Raw genomic sequence first — 12,924 nt, forward strand, 5'->3', positions numbered from 1 at the left:
AGTTATAGGGTAGAATTACACAGCAAAGGAACTAATTTTCCACTTTCAAACTTGTGATTGATATGATCAGCATTTCCTCTTTGCAGTGAGTTCTGATTCTTTAAACACCATCTTGGTTAATAGAAATAACAATGAAATGGACACAGGTTATCAATTCTGAAAATACATGCCTACACTGATGCATATGATGAACTGTGAATTATAAAGTGGTCTTTTAGCATAAACTTTTACATTTAAATTAGAATAAGGTTTGCTAAAATAAAAGCTTTATTTCAAACTCCAGGGTACCTATTAGGTGGTTTACATGTAAATGATGAGAGCAAAAATTGTTTTCTAGTAAAATGCCTCTGACCTATGAAAGTGCCAAAAGTATAATTTATTACTCAAATGAAGAAAGGAGTAGGAAACTTAGTGCTTTTAGATGCTAATTTTGTCTAATGCTTATCTATGACATAATACTGGAAATATTATTGCATAATACTGTAGTAGATTTGGAAATGGTAATTATTTCAGTTGGGCAAATTCATGTCTGATGTGCTTTTAGTGAGTACCCAAAAAGCTCATAGATGTTTAGTAAAGTTTACCTATTTTGCCCAAAGAGTTAAAAACAAAAACAAAACCCAGAAAAATCTTAGCATTCCTAATGTTTATGGACTTATATTAGCATCTTCATTTTGTCCACTTGTCAAATGCATCTGAAATGCATACAGTATATCTGGTACTGATGAGGACTTCTGTTTTTTTTGTTGTTGTTGTTGTTTTGTTTTTGTGGACAGTACAGTCTCTTGTGACCTTTCTGTCTGTGGCATTTTAGGCAAGGCTGGTTATGTGGACTGAGATTATATTATCTTAGACAGTGGGATTTCGGCAGTTCTTGGTAACAGGCTGACCTTAAGCATCATGGGTTCCATGATGGTGGAAGTCAGACTAAAGAAACTGCATTTTTTTTATTTTGCAGAAGACAAATGGTCTTCATTTGCTAACCTTTCATGTGAAGACAGATATCTGTCCATAGCTATTTAGTAGGTTCTTACCTAGCAGATATGTTTGAAAAAATGAACACAGTCTGTCCTTTCAGGTAAAAGTGAAATTTAAATGAGACAGTACCTGCAATCTGGAGCAGAGGGAAAGTACACCACAGATAAGGCATTTTTAAAATGATTGTTTGGAAATGTTTTTATTATTGTGTAATCTTATCACTAACAGTGAGTCATGCATATCTTTTTTTGTTTTATTTTTTAAATTTCTGAACATAAACTCAAGAATTTTTTAAACCTTGTTTTAAATCTTTGAAATAGTTTTAGCAAGTCTTTAGACCAAGCTTAAAAAAACCAAAAACAACCTCCCCCCCCGCAAAAAAAAAAAAAAAAAAAAAAAAAAAGAAAACCTACTACTTTCCAAAATATCAGGGCAGATGGAAATTTGTTAGAAGAATTTCAGAGAAACCCTTTGTATAGTTGGTAGATGGGCTATTAAAATGTACATTGTGATTTACTAAGCACAGCCAATGATGTACTTCTTTCCTTGCAGCGATTAATCCTTCTCAATTAGGGCCTCATTAATATCAACTATGGAAGGAAACTGACTAGACCCAATCTTTCAGACTGCTATATAATGAAATATTTAAACAAAAATTTTAAAAAGAATCAGATTTAATTATGCCTTCTCAAAAAAGTTGTATTTTGTCTTTATATCATCCAAGTTTAAGTTTTATATGTTTTTGTTTTATAGTATGTATACTAGTGCAATAATACTTGTATTTAACTCATGTATACACTCAAATGTGGAGCACAATTGCTAGGAGTGCTCGCTCAGATTGCATATTTAAAGGTATGTGCCTTCAAAAAATTTCGTATGCTCATACTTGCTGGAAGGACTGTAAATTGGTGCAACCACTGTGGAAAGCAATATGAAGTTTCCTCAGAAAACTTGTAATGAAACCACCATTTGAATCAGTCATCCCACTCTAGGTTTATACCCAAAGGACTTAAAATCAGCATAGTACAGTGATGCAGCCATATCAATGTTTATAATGTTCAATTCATAATAGCTAAACTATGGAACCAACCTAGGTACCCTTCAATAGATGAATGGATAAAGAAACTTGGTTATATATACACAAATGGAATATTACTGAGCCATAAAGAAGAATGAAATTATGGCATTTGCCAATAAATGATTAGAGCTGGAAAATAACATGCTAAGTGAAATAAGCTAATATCAAAGAACCAAAGCCCAAATGTTTTCTCTGGTATATGGATGGTAATTTACAATGGGTGTGGGGGAGAAGTATTTTGAACTAGACAGAGGGGAGTAAAGGGAGGGGAAGGGAATATGGGGATAGAAATGATGGTAAAATGAATTGGACATTATTACCCTATGTGCGTATATGATTACATGACCTGTGTAATTCTATAGCATGTACAACCAGATGAATAAGAAGTTATACTCCATTTATGTATGATGTGTCAAAATGCATTCTGTCCTGTATAACTAATTAGAACTGTTGAGAGCCACAGCCAAGGGGCCCCAGCAAACTTCCAGCTGCCAGCAAACTTCCAGCTGCCGGCTGATGATTGGCTCACAGCGGCCCCAGCAACATCTAGCTGATTGGCTCCTCTGCGGTGATGCTCATTGGGCTGTTTCCCTGCCCTTTCAGACCCCGGAGCTGCTCATTGGGGGACTTTTTTGGCTCCGCCCACGTGACCCAGCCAATGGGCCTCAAGAGCAGGAGGAGTGTGGGAGGTGGAGAGAAGCTTGTGTGGGAGAGAGAGGCTTGTGGAAAGTCGGTGGTGGCAGTTGAGGCTCTGAGGGTTTTTCCTGAGAGGCTGTTTTGTTTGGCGTGTGTGGTTCTAAAAATAAAGTTAGTTTCTTTTGACAAGTGGCTCCTGATTGTGCCCAGCCAGACTGCGGCAAGAACAAATAAAAAAAAATTGGAGATCATTGTTCTAGAAATCCTTCCCCAACTTTCTTCTGTGCATCTATAGCAGTGACAAGACCCTAGCCAAGCTTGTCAATCACCATTTTACCCACCTATACTCCATTTGGCTCCTGGAGAAAGGACCATTTGATGAGATTGTATATGGTGTTTGACACAAAGCCTTGATGAAAAGGACAGACAGGATCCAAGTTCTCCAGAAGCGTGGGATACAGTGGGGAAAACAAATGCTAACAAAGGACATTGTAAGATTATGTAATTACAATTTAAAAGAAACCCATAGAGGGTAGTGAGACCTAGTCATACATGAAGACCTTAAAGCCCTAGGAACTGAGGAGGACATTGTGCCTGAGGGAAATGGGAATTGAGGAAAATAATGAGCAGAATGGATTTCCAAGTGCCAAGTGATGTTCACATATACTATTTTGAGTTCCATGTAAATGAATTAATACAACTATTTTAGAAGGGATTTCATTTTTTTTTGAGTTTTAACATAATAAAAATAATTTTCCAGCTTGTCCATATATAGGTAACTCTAATTCCTACTTTTAAATCTGAGTCTCCTCTGTTTTTTCACTTGCCTAATTGGTGACTGCATTTGTCCTTGCTGTCCCATGTAGATGATGAAGATAAGCCATATTCCATGAGCCGTGACTGCTTACTAATATGAGATTATTTTTCTCAAGTTCCACTAGTGATTAATGTGCAAACCTAAGTGTTGTGTCTTAAGACTATAGGAATATTTTTTAATCCTTAGCCTAGTACTGAAAACCTTTTTCAAGTTTTAGCATTATTGCTAAAGTTCATAATATGTAGGTTGGCAGTATAATAATTAGAAAATTTCAGGTAAAGAAATTGATATTTTATTTAATATCCATTTGTCAGTTAAGGCCCAGATGATATGAGTTGGCTTCCTGCCCACCCCCCATTTTTTTTTTTTTTTTTTTTTGTTTTTTTAACCTTGACCTTATTTCCAACCACAAAAATGGTAACTTGGGAGATGTTATCCAAAAGGTTAATTGTCATCATTATTTAATGTACTTCTGAGATCATATCAAAGAAGTTGAACATTTAAAAGTATCATCTGGTGGGGGGGGGATAAGAAAATAAGGAACGTATTGGTTATGGTTCAGGTGTCTTTTCCCCACTTTGATTTTAGCCTTTGGGAATACTGGGGCCGATACAATAGGTCTGAGTAGCTGCTGTTACGCCAACAAACTCCATTAGTCTCTTGGGAAAAGGGAGACAATAATTAGAACAAATTAGGATCAGGCAACTGATCAAAAAAATAGGGCAATGAAAACTCTCCCTTTTACATCCCAAGTTAGTAGCAAGTGGTAACTGGCTGTCCTTTGTCCTTCGTCTGACCTGCCAAGGGCAGAGCTTACATTTTATTTTCTTAAAGCCTCAGAGGAGCCTTTTCTGGAAGCTGCATGGTTAGTTGAAAGTTGGAAAAAATAATAGGTGGGTTCCTGTGGAAATTTATGAAAAGAAAACATTTTTTTTTACCTCTTTCTCAGAACCTCGGCTGACTGATAGAGGGAAAATGGCTTGGGAACCTATTTGCAAAGCATAGAGTGGATAGGTGAGCGGGCAGAGTCAGCAGGCCTCACGTGGAGTTTTGATTTCATCCTCAGCTCAGTAAAGCAGCCCCTGAGGCCGTCAGCTGGGGACTGATGGAGACCTCTGTGAGCCACAGTGAATTTGCAAATCTGCTGCCACAGGTCCCCTCACTACAAAGCTTGAAATAATATTCTTTCCCTTCATTTATTGCTAAACAAAATCCCACTTATCCTTCAAGATGAACCTCAACACCCTCCCTTTTTTGTCCAGACTTCAAGATTGAGATGAAGCCTGAAAGGGAGGTTGTATTTGGCAATGAACATTTTGGAGTTTTCTGCATAGTGGAGTAGCTACAGCTCCCCAGGGGTCAGTTGTTCAGGGATAGTGAAGAAAGAATGCAAAGGAATAGTGCAGGCCGTGGAAGGTCTATGATCAGGAGTTGACCCAGCACAAACAAGGCAGGAGAGGCTGGCAAAGACTGGGAAGCATTGGGATATATGGTGGGAAATGTTCTATTACAATAAATTCTTATTGTGATGAAATACAATAAATGTTAAAATTTTACTTTTTAACATTGTCAAGTAGAATTCCACAGCATTAAGTACATTCAGACCATCTTCAGCAGCTACTCAGAACTTCAGTTTCCCCAGCTGAAACTCTGTATTCATTAAATAGATGCAGTTTGTTGAGTTTGTTTGTTTTTTGCTAGCAACACATAGCAGCATTATGATGTAGGGATGGATGAAAAGATGGGGATCAAGGACTCCACAGTGCAGTAGAAAGTGCTCGCAGAGTGATCGTCTGTGGGCAGGTGGGTGAAGCAGAGGCACTCATGGGAAGGGGTGGAGTAAGCCACAGAAGTGACTGTGATTTATATCCCGCAACCAGGGGGCTTTCCAGTTTGGATTAAGTGGGATCCAAAGAATTTTGTATAAAAATAATAATGGTCATAATTAAAGAAATGCCATTATTTATCAGACAATTTTGTTTCTGCTCAGAATTAAGATAACATAAATCCTTTAGGATTAATATAAAAGCAAAATTTGATAAGAGATATGCTGCCAGACTTGGAGAAAAAATAACTATGATATGATAGAAATCCTTCAAAGACTTCTACAACTTAATAAGAAATGAGTAGGATTAGACGAACTCCAGATAGGGCAAAGGGAGGGAGGGGCAGGGAGGGGGCATGGGGGTAAGAAAGACAGTGGAATGAGGTGGACACCATTTCCCCAAGTACATGTACGAAGGCACGAATGATGTGACTCTACTTTGTGTACCACCAGAGATATGAAAAATTTTGCTCTATATGTGTAATAAGAATTATATTGCATTAAGTTGTCATATAAATTTTAAAAATTTATTTTTAAAACATTTTAAAATTTTAAAAAAAGGAGTGGGAAAAATTATGAGCAGAGTTCATAGAAGTTTAAGAAAATTGGTTAATAAACATTTATAAACATAAAAATTTATTGGTTAGGAAAATACAAATTTAAAATGCTTTTAAATATAAAATACTAAACTGTGTGAATATATATTTGTGTGTGTATGTGCGTAAACAAAGTTTTTAAGAATTATTTAAGGAACAAGAATAAAACAACGTCATGCTTAAAGAGGAGGGTGTGACCAGTTTGAAGCCCCTCTGTGTGCCTTTCTTTTTCTACTCTCCAAGCCTCCCCAGCAGAGGTATCAGCTGTCCTGAAGTTTGTGTTTATCGCACCCTTTCTTGTCCCTTCAATTTTACATATGGATACATTTCCTTTAAAAACATCATTTGGAATGCTTTTAAATTTTATATAACCAGAATCATACTCTGTTCCATGACTCTTCATTCCACATTGTAAGCTGGCCCCTGTTGAGGTATAATTCTCTTCAGTATTTCACTCACACTGTTATCACATGAATAGGCTACAGATTTATGCATTCTTTGGTCACATACGAAATTGGCAAACACTTTTAAAAATGAATCAATAAACAGGATGGATTCAAACTAAATATCTTCTTTCACAGCAAAGGAAACAATCAATAATGTGAAGAGAGAGCCTACAGAATGGGAGAAAAATCTTTACCACTCAGAGCACTAATCTCCAGGATATATAAAGAACTCAACACCAAACAAACAAATAAACAAAAAAACCCAATCAATTAGTGGGCTAAGGAACTGAACAAACACTTTACAGAAGAAGAAATACGATCAATCAACAAGTATATGAAAAAATGTTCAACATCTCTAGCAATTTAGAGAAAAGCAAATCAAAACTACTCTTAAGATTTCATCTCACTCCAGTCAGAATGGCAATTATCAAGAATACTAGCAACAGTTGGGGCTGGGGTTGTAGTTCAGTAGTAGAACATGTGCCTAGTATGTATGAGGCACTGGGTTTGATCCTCAGCACTACATAAAAATAAATAAAAATAAAGGCATTGTGTTCATCTACAACTAAAAAAAAATACTAGCAACAATAAATGTTGGTGAGGATGTGCGGGAGAAAAAGTACACTTGCACATTGCTGGTGGGACTGCAAATTGGTGCAACCATTATGGAAAGCAGTATGGAGATTCCTCAGGAAACTTGGAATGGAACCACCATGTGACCCAGCTATCCCACTTCTTGGTTTATACCCAAAGGATTTAAAATCAGCATAGTACAGTGATGCAGCCACATTAATGTTTATAGCAGCTCAATTCGCAATAGCCAAACTATGGAACCAACCTAGGTGCCCTTCAATAGATGAATGGATAAAGAAACTATGGTATATATATACACATAGAATATTACTTAGCCATAAAGAAGAATGAAATTATGGCATTTACTAGTAAATGAATAGAGCTGGAGAATGTCATACTAAGTGAAATAAGCCAGTCTCAAATAACCAAAGGCTAAATGTTTTCTCTGATGTGTGGATGCTAATTCATAATTCTAATCATTAGGCAGATGGGAGTGAATGGAGGGGAAGGGAGTAGGGGGGTACGAAGGATACTAGAATGAATCAGACATTATTACCCTGTTTACAATTATGATTTACATGACCAATGTGATTCTACATCAGGTGCAAACAGACGAGTGAGAAGTTATGTTCCATTTATGTATGATGTATCAAAGTGCATTCTACTATCATGTATAACTAATTAGAACAAATTTTTAAAAATGAAAAAATAAAAAGAATGAAGGGAAGAAAGAATTTGGTATCATTTCTGGGAGGTGAAGTTTTTAATAAGTTATCAAAATATAAAATTTAGGGACCGTTGAGCTGTGAAGTCCACTTGTAGTCATCTCGCCACAGAATTACTTGTACAAATACAGGAAAATGTTTACCAGAATGACCTCTTTTTTTAAAAAAATGGAAGAGTAGAAATCACATTTGGTACATGAGTTAGGCAGCGTTATGCAGTATTTACCATCAAACTGAACTATACAGGGGCAGAGAAGTGTTATTCCTGGAGCTCTGACCAGCAGCAGGGGCCCAGAGCTGTGGGCCCCCTTTGAGTCCTGCTACCTCTTGGCCAGGGGCAGCACACATATCAGAGGTGCGTAGTCCATGATGGGAAAATGCTGCAAAAGAGGAAATGACATCCGACTTAAAGTATGTGATCATATGAATTGAGTGATGTGGTGCAGGAAATGCTTATCGATAAGATCAGACCGACTGTAAATTGGAGTGGGAAGATCAATTTCCTAATTGAGGCCAGGGCACAGTTTTGTTCTCTGGGATTTTACATCCATATAGATCTTTTTGAAAATTTGTTCTTTTAGTGAGATGCAGCTTCACAATGTTGCCCAGGCTGGCCTCAAGCTCCTGGGCTCAGGGGACCCTTTGTCTTAGCCTCCCAAGTAGTTGGGACTGATGGACACATCTGGCAGGATCAAATGAGGTTGTTTTTTTTTTTTTTGGTACCAGGGGTGCTTAACCATTGAGCCACATTTCTAGCACTTTTTATTTTTTATTTTGAGACAGGGTCTTGCTTTGTTGCTTGGGGCCTTGCTATCATGTATTTTCTTTTTTTTTTTATTAGAAGGGACTTATTAAGGTCAGATGTCATTACAGGTAAAAGGTTTTTTTTCTGAACAATTTATCTAAAATGTGGTCATGCATTACTAATGACAGGGACACATTCTGAGAAATGCATCATTAGGCGGTTTCGTTGTATGAACATCATAGAACATACATAAACCTATGTGGTATAGTTCAATCCCTTGACAGTACCTCGCAGTACGCTACCACTGAGCTACACCACCAGCCCTCTTTTATTTTGAGACAGGGTCTTGCTAAATTACCCAGGCTGGCCTTGAACTTGCAATCCTCCTGCCTTATCCTCCCATGTAGTTGGGATTACAGGCGTGCACCACCACATCTGGCTTTCAACAGGGCCTCTGATGCAATGGAGAATGGTGAGTGCATGAGGCCACTGACAGCATGATGTGGCATACGCTTTTATGGTAAACTTTTTTATTAAGTGGAAGGAGGACTATACTCTAAAATAACGATGTAGTATAGAAAATACATAAACCAGTCACACAGTAATCTATTATCAAGTATTATGTAATTCTATGTGCTGTAGTTTTTTACAGTGTCAGTGCAGAAGGTTTGTCTATGCCAGTGTTACCACCAACGGGTGTGTCATGTATTGTGCTAAAGTGTTAAAACAGCTAGTGTCACCAGGTGATCGGAACTTTTCAGCTCCATTATAATCTTATGAGACTACTGTTGTATGAGCAGATAGTCATTGACCAAAATGTCATGTATCTCATGACAGTGTACACTGTACCTCCTATTCATATGCCATTAGAAAGGTGTAGCCTTGTCAGGACTTCCAAAGTGGAAGAGTAATGGAACGAACGGGCAGCCATTCAATGTCAGATTGTGGTCCTATCCATCCAGAAACCCTGATTTGGAGGTAGAGGTTGGCACTGTTTCAGCAGTACTGTGTGATTGCAGTTTTAACTGAACATGAAACTAAAGAGGGTAATAGAAAACATTTTTAGTAACTTTTTAACAAAAGAAGAGGCTCAAAGATAATAAGGTTGCTTTGGAGATCTGTAAAAAAAAGTTTAGTACAAAAATATTCAAGCAACAGGATTTCCCTGGCATACATTCAAGAATTTGTAAACCTTGGTTCATGAGGGCTCAGACATGCGACATGAAAATTATGCTCCAGTTGGTTATGGTTTTTAAAAAAATGCATCATTTTAAACCAATGAGGGAATTGTTTTACTACCACATTTTTGTTTGATTTTATTAGATTATTATTAGTATACTAACAATGCAAAATGGTTAAGATTCAGATTGGATTCATCCTATGAAAAATTGAGATTTCTCCCAGTTTAAATTATAAGAATCAATCTAAGGATTTTACTTGTTAGTTCATAAGTGAAAATAGGAGTCTTCCATTATCTTTTCCTACTCCCATGTTCTATCTGAACAAGATTAAATACTAACATCCATGTAGTATAATTTTCCTTTTATTGTGAAATTTATGCTAGTAGATAATTTATTAAAGCGAGGTTTGCCATTTTAATAGATGGAAGTTTTCAATTATATGACAGATGATGTTCTAGTTAGCTTTAAGTAAATATGCTAAGGCAGACAATGTAGTCACACATCTATTTTAAAAATTATAGATTTATAAACCAGGTGTGGGGTACACACCTATACTCCCCGCAACTCAGAAGGTTGAGGCAGGAGGAGTACAAGTTCAAGGCCAGTCTCAGTAACTTAGTGAGGCCCTAAGCAATTTAGTGAGAACTTGTCTGAAAATAAAAAAGAGCTTGGGATGTTGCTCAGTGAGTGGTTAAGTGTTCCTGGGTTCATTCCATGGTATATGAAAAACAAAAATTGTACATTTATAGGTTCAGATGCAGAAAATATGGGTTGCACACAGAACTCTTGATTTTCAGAACATTTCCATTATAAATAGAACTACTAAAAATAACATAGGCAGTCCTCCCTAAAAAGAAATTTAAATTCAACATAATGAAAAAATTACTATGAAATATCATGTGAATATGTGGCAGAAGTTTCTTTAGTTCCTTATTCAGGGGAATTTATACAGAAATAAACATCTCTACAGTGAGGAAAGATGAAAGGGTAGCGTGAACGCCTGCTAAGACTTTAGAGCACAGGTGTTCTGTGAAGAGCTTCAAGTTGGTTAGCAGGGATTTTAGGTATTTTCCAGGGCTGACACCTATAACAAATAATGTTAAGGAGATGTCTAAACATAATATTTGAAAGGACCTTTTCAAGGTGCTATTATAAATGTCAACCTTCACAATTGGACTTTGTGCAGGAAGCTACTAAATTCACTTTTTTGTACTTGTCAAGTTTTTTAAAATCACAGAAAACCAACAAAATAATAATGATGATCTCTATTTGTGAAGATGAGAAGGGCAATAGATGTAGTGTACCTCATGTAGCTTTGAGTTCATACTATGAAAGATAAACCACCTGTTTCCTATCTCTTGCTTTTTAGAAAGAATAAATTGTTTGTAGTCCTTAGATTTAAAAAAAAAACAACTAAGAATTCACAAACAGTAATATTACCCTCGCTATAGTGCCTTCCTGAGTGTTGACAGATGGATGCAGTCATACAGCTACCACCAAAGTGAAAATACACAACTGTTCTTCTGTCATCCAAAATTTTGTCATGTCCTTTAGTGATCAGTTATCGTGCATACCACCAGCTTCTGGCCACCATGCATCTGTTTTCTACCCCTGTGAATCTGCCTTTTCCAGAATGTGCCACAGAATTATATCTAGGTAGCCTTTTACTTTGGCTTCTTTCTAGTGCATGTGTGAGTGTCCTGACTTCATTTCTTGCTATTGCTGAGCGGTGTGCCATTGTAGGGATGTACCAGTTCACTAGTTGAAGGACAAGTAAGTGTCTTCAGTTTTGGATGATTACAAATAATACCTCTGTAAACATCCATGTACAAGTTTTTTGAGTGAGGAATTGGAATTGAGTTGGAATTGCTGGGTCATGTGATATGATCAAGTGCGTCCTGTTTTTTTTTTGTACTGGGGATTGAACTAGGGACACTTAACCATCAAGCCACATCCCCAGCCCTTTTTATATTTTATTTTGAGACAGGGTCTTGTTAAATTGCTTAGGGCCTTGCTAAGTTGCTGAGGCTAGCTTTGAACTTGTGATCCTCCTGCCTCAGCCTCCTAAACTTCTGGGATTTTAGGCTTGAGCCTTACCAAGTTTATCTTAATTATGTGAGAACTGCCATGGCTACATTGAGTGGTTTAGAATTTACTTCCATGTTTGGTAGCTGCTTCATATAATTGCAAATTATCGACTTGAGGACAATAGAGTATCAATCACAATAGTTACATTTTAATTATTTTGATGCCAGGGATTGAGCTGAGGATTTGGGCATACTACACACACATTCTATTGCTAAACTACACTTCTAGTCCTGGATGTATTTTATTTTAATTATTACTTACTAGTTGCAAACCATGTTTTGGTTTTCTGGCTTTCATCTATAAAGAAAAGATGAATACCATTGTATCTTAATTTGTTGCACAAAAGTGAATGGATGTAATTTCCTAGAGGTTGTCATTTTATTAGTGTGAATGGCCAAGGTTTTTTACCTCTTAAGTCTGTTTTTTTCTCTTCTTTAAGATGGTGATAAATTATTACCTGACAGTGAGAATTTACTGAAATGCTGCTTGGAAAGTTCTTAACATGCGCCTGGCACCAAGTAAATGTTAGCTATAAAAAAAGGAATTTGTTTAAAAACCAAACCTGAGACTATAATTTAAATGTTACTATCAAGGCTTAGGAAGCAGACATTGGGGCATTTTTGTGACAGAGACACATTCTGGTTTTTACATTACTGAGATGTGCCAAGACTGCATGGTCTTGGAATCAAATCTAAACAGTTTCTCTTCCACAGTGAAATTTAAACACATACTAAGTAGAGTTTGTGAAAGAACTAAAAGACAATTCAGGTTTTTTCTCTTTTGAGTTCTTTCTTCTACATTCTAATTCTGTATTCTTTTATTAGATTCGTTTCAAAACTTCATGCTTTTTATGGAGACAATTTTCTTTTGTGTTTTTGTGTTTGTTTTTGCTGTGCTCTGAGTTCCAAGTTCATGCTTACGCATGCTGGGTAAGTGCTCTCAATACTGAGCCGTATCCCCAACCACAGGGAGCAAATTTATTAAAAATTATAATTTGTATTAAAATGATTGGCCCACATTCAGTGTGAGTTACTAAGAGTCCCATATAAAGGCTGTGTTGAAGAAAGGAAACAGAGTCTTGGAACTTGGACATTAATTGGTCCTGGTGGGTATGCAATTGAGCATGTGCTCTCAGTCCTTGGTGAGATGAAGCAACCTGCTCAGTGGTTCTCAAAGTGTGATTCCTGAAGTGTCAGCCCAGGCTAGCATTATGAGTCATGTGGGAACTGGTTAGAA

The 12,924-nt window shown here is 36.8% G+C and overlaps 1 protein-coding gene across 5 annotated transcripts in view; it reads left to right on the plus strand.

The window, feature by feature from the left end:
- Fgd4 (FYVE, RhoGEF and PH domain containing 4) overlaps nt 1-12,924 on the plus strand; it is a 200,902-nt gene that overhangs the window by 91,457 nt on the left and 96,521 nt on the right. The window lies entirely within an intron of this gene.

The sequence above is a fragment of the Marmota monax genome, unplaced genomic scaffold (genome assembly GCF_021218885.2).
Source record: "Marmota monax isolate L192 unplaced genomic scaffold, Marmota_monax_Labrador192_F-V1.1 WCK01_AAM20220418_F8-fsc00012, whole genome shotgun sequence".
Classification (NCBI taxonomy): Eukaryota; Metazoa; Chordata; class Mammalia; order Rodentia; family Sciuridae; genus Marmota; species Marmota monax.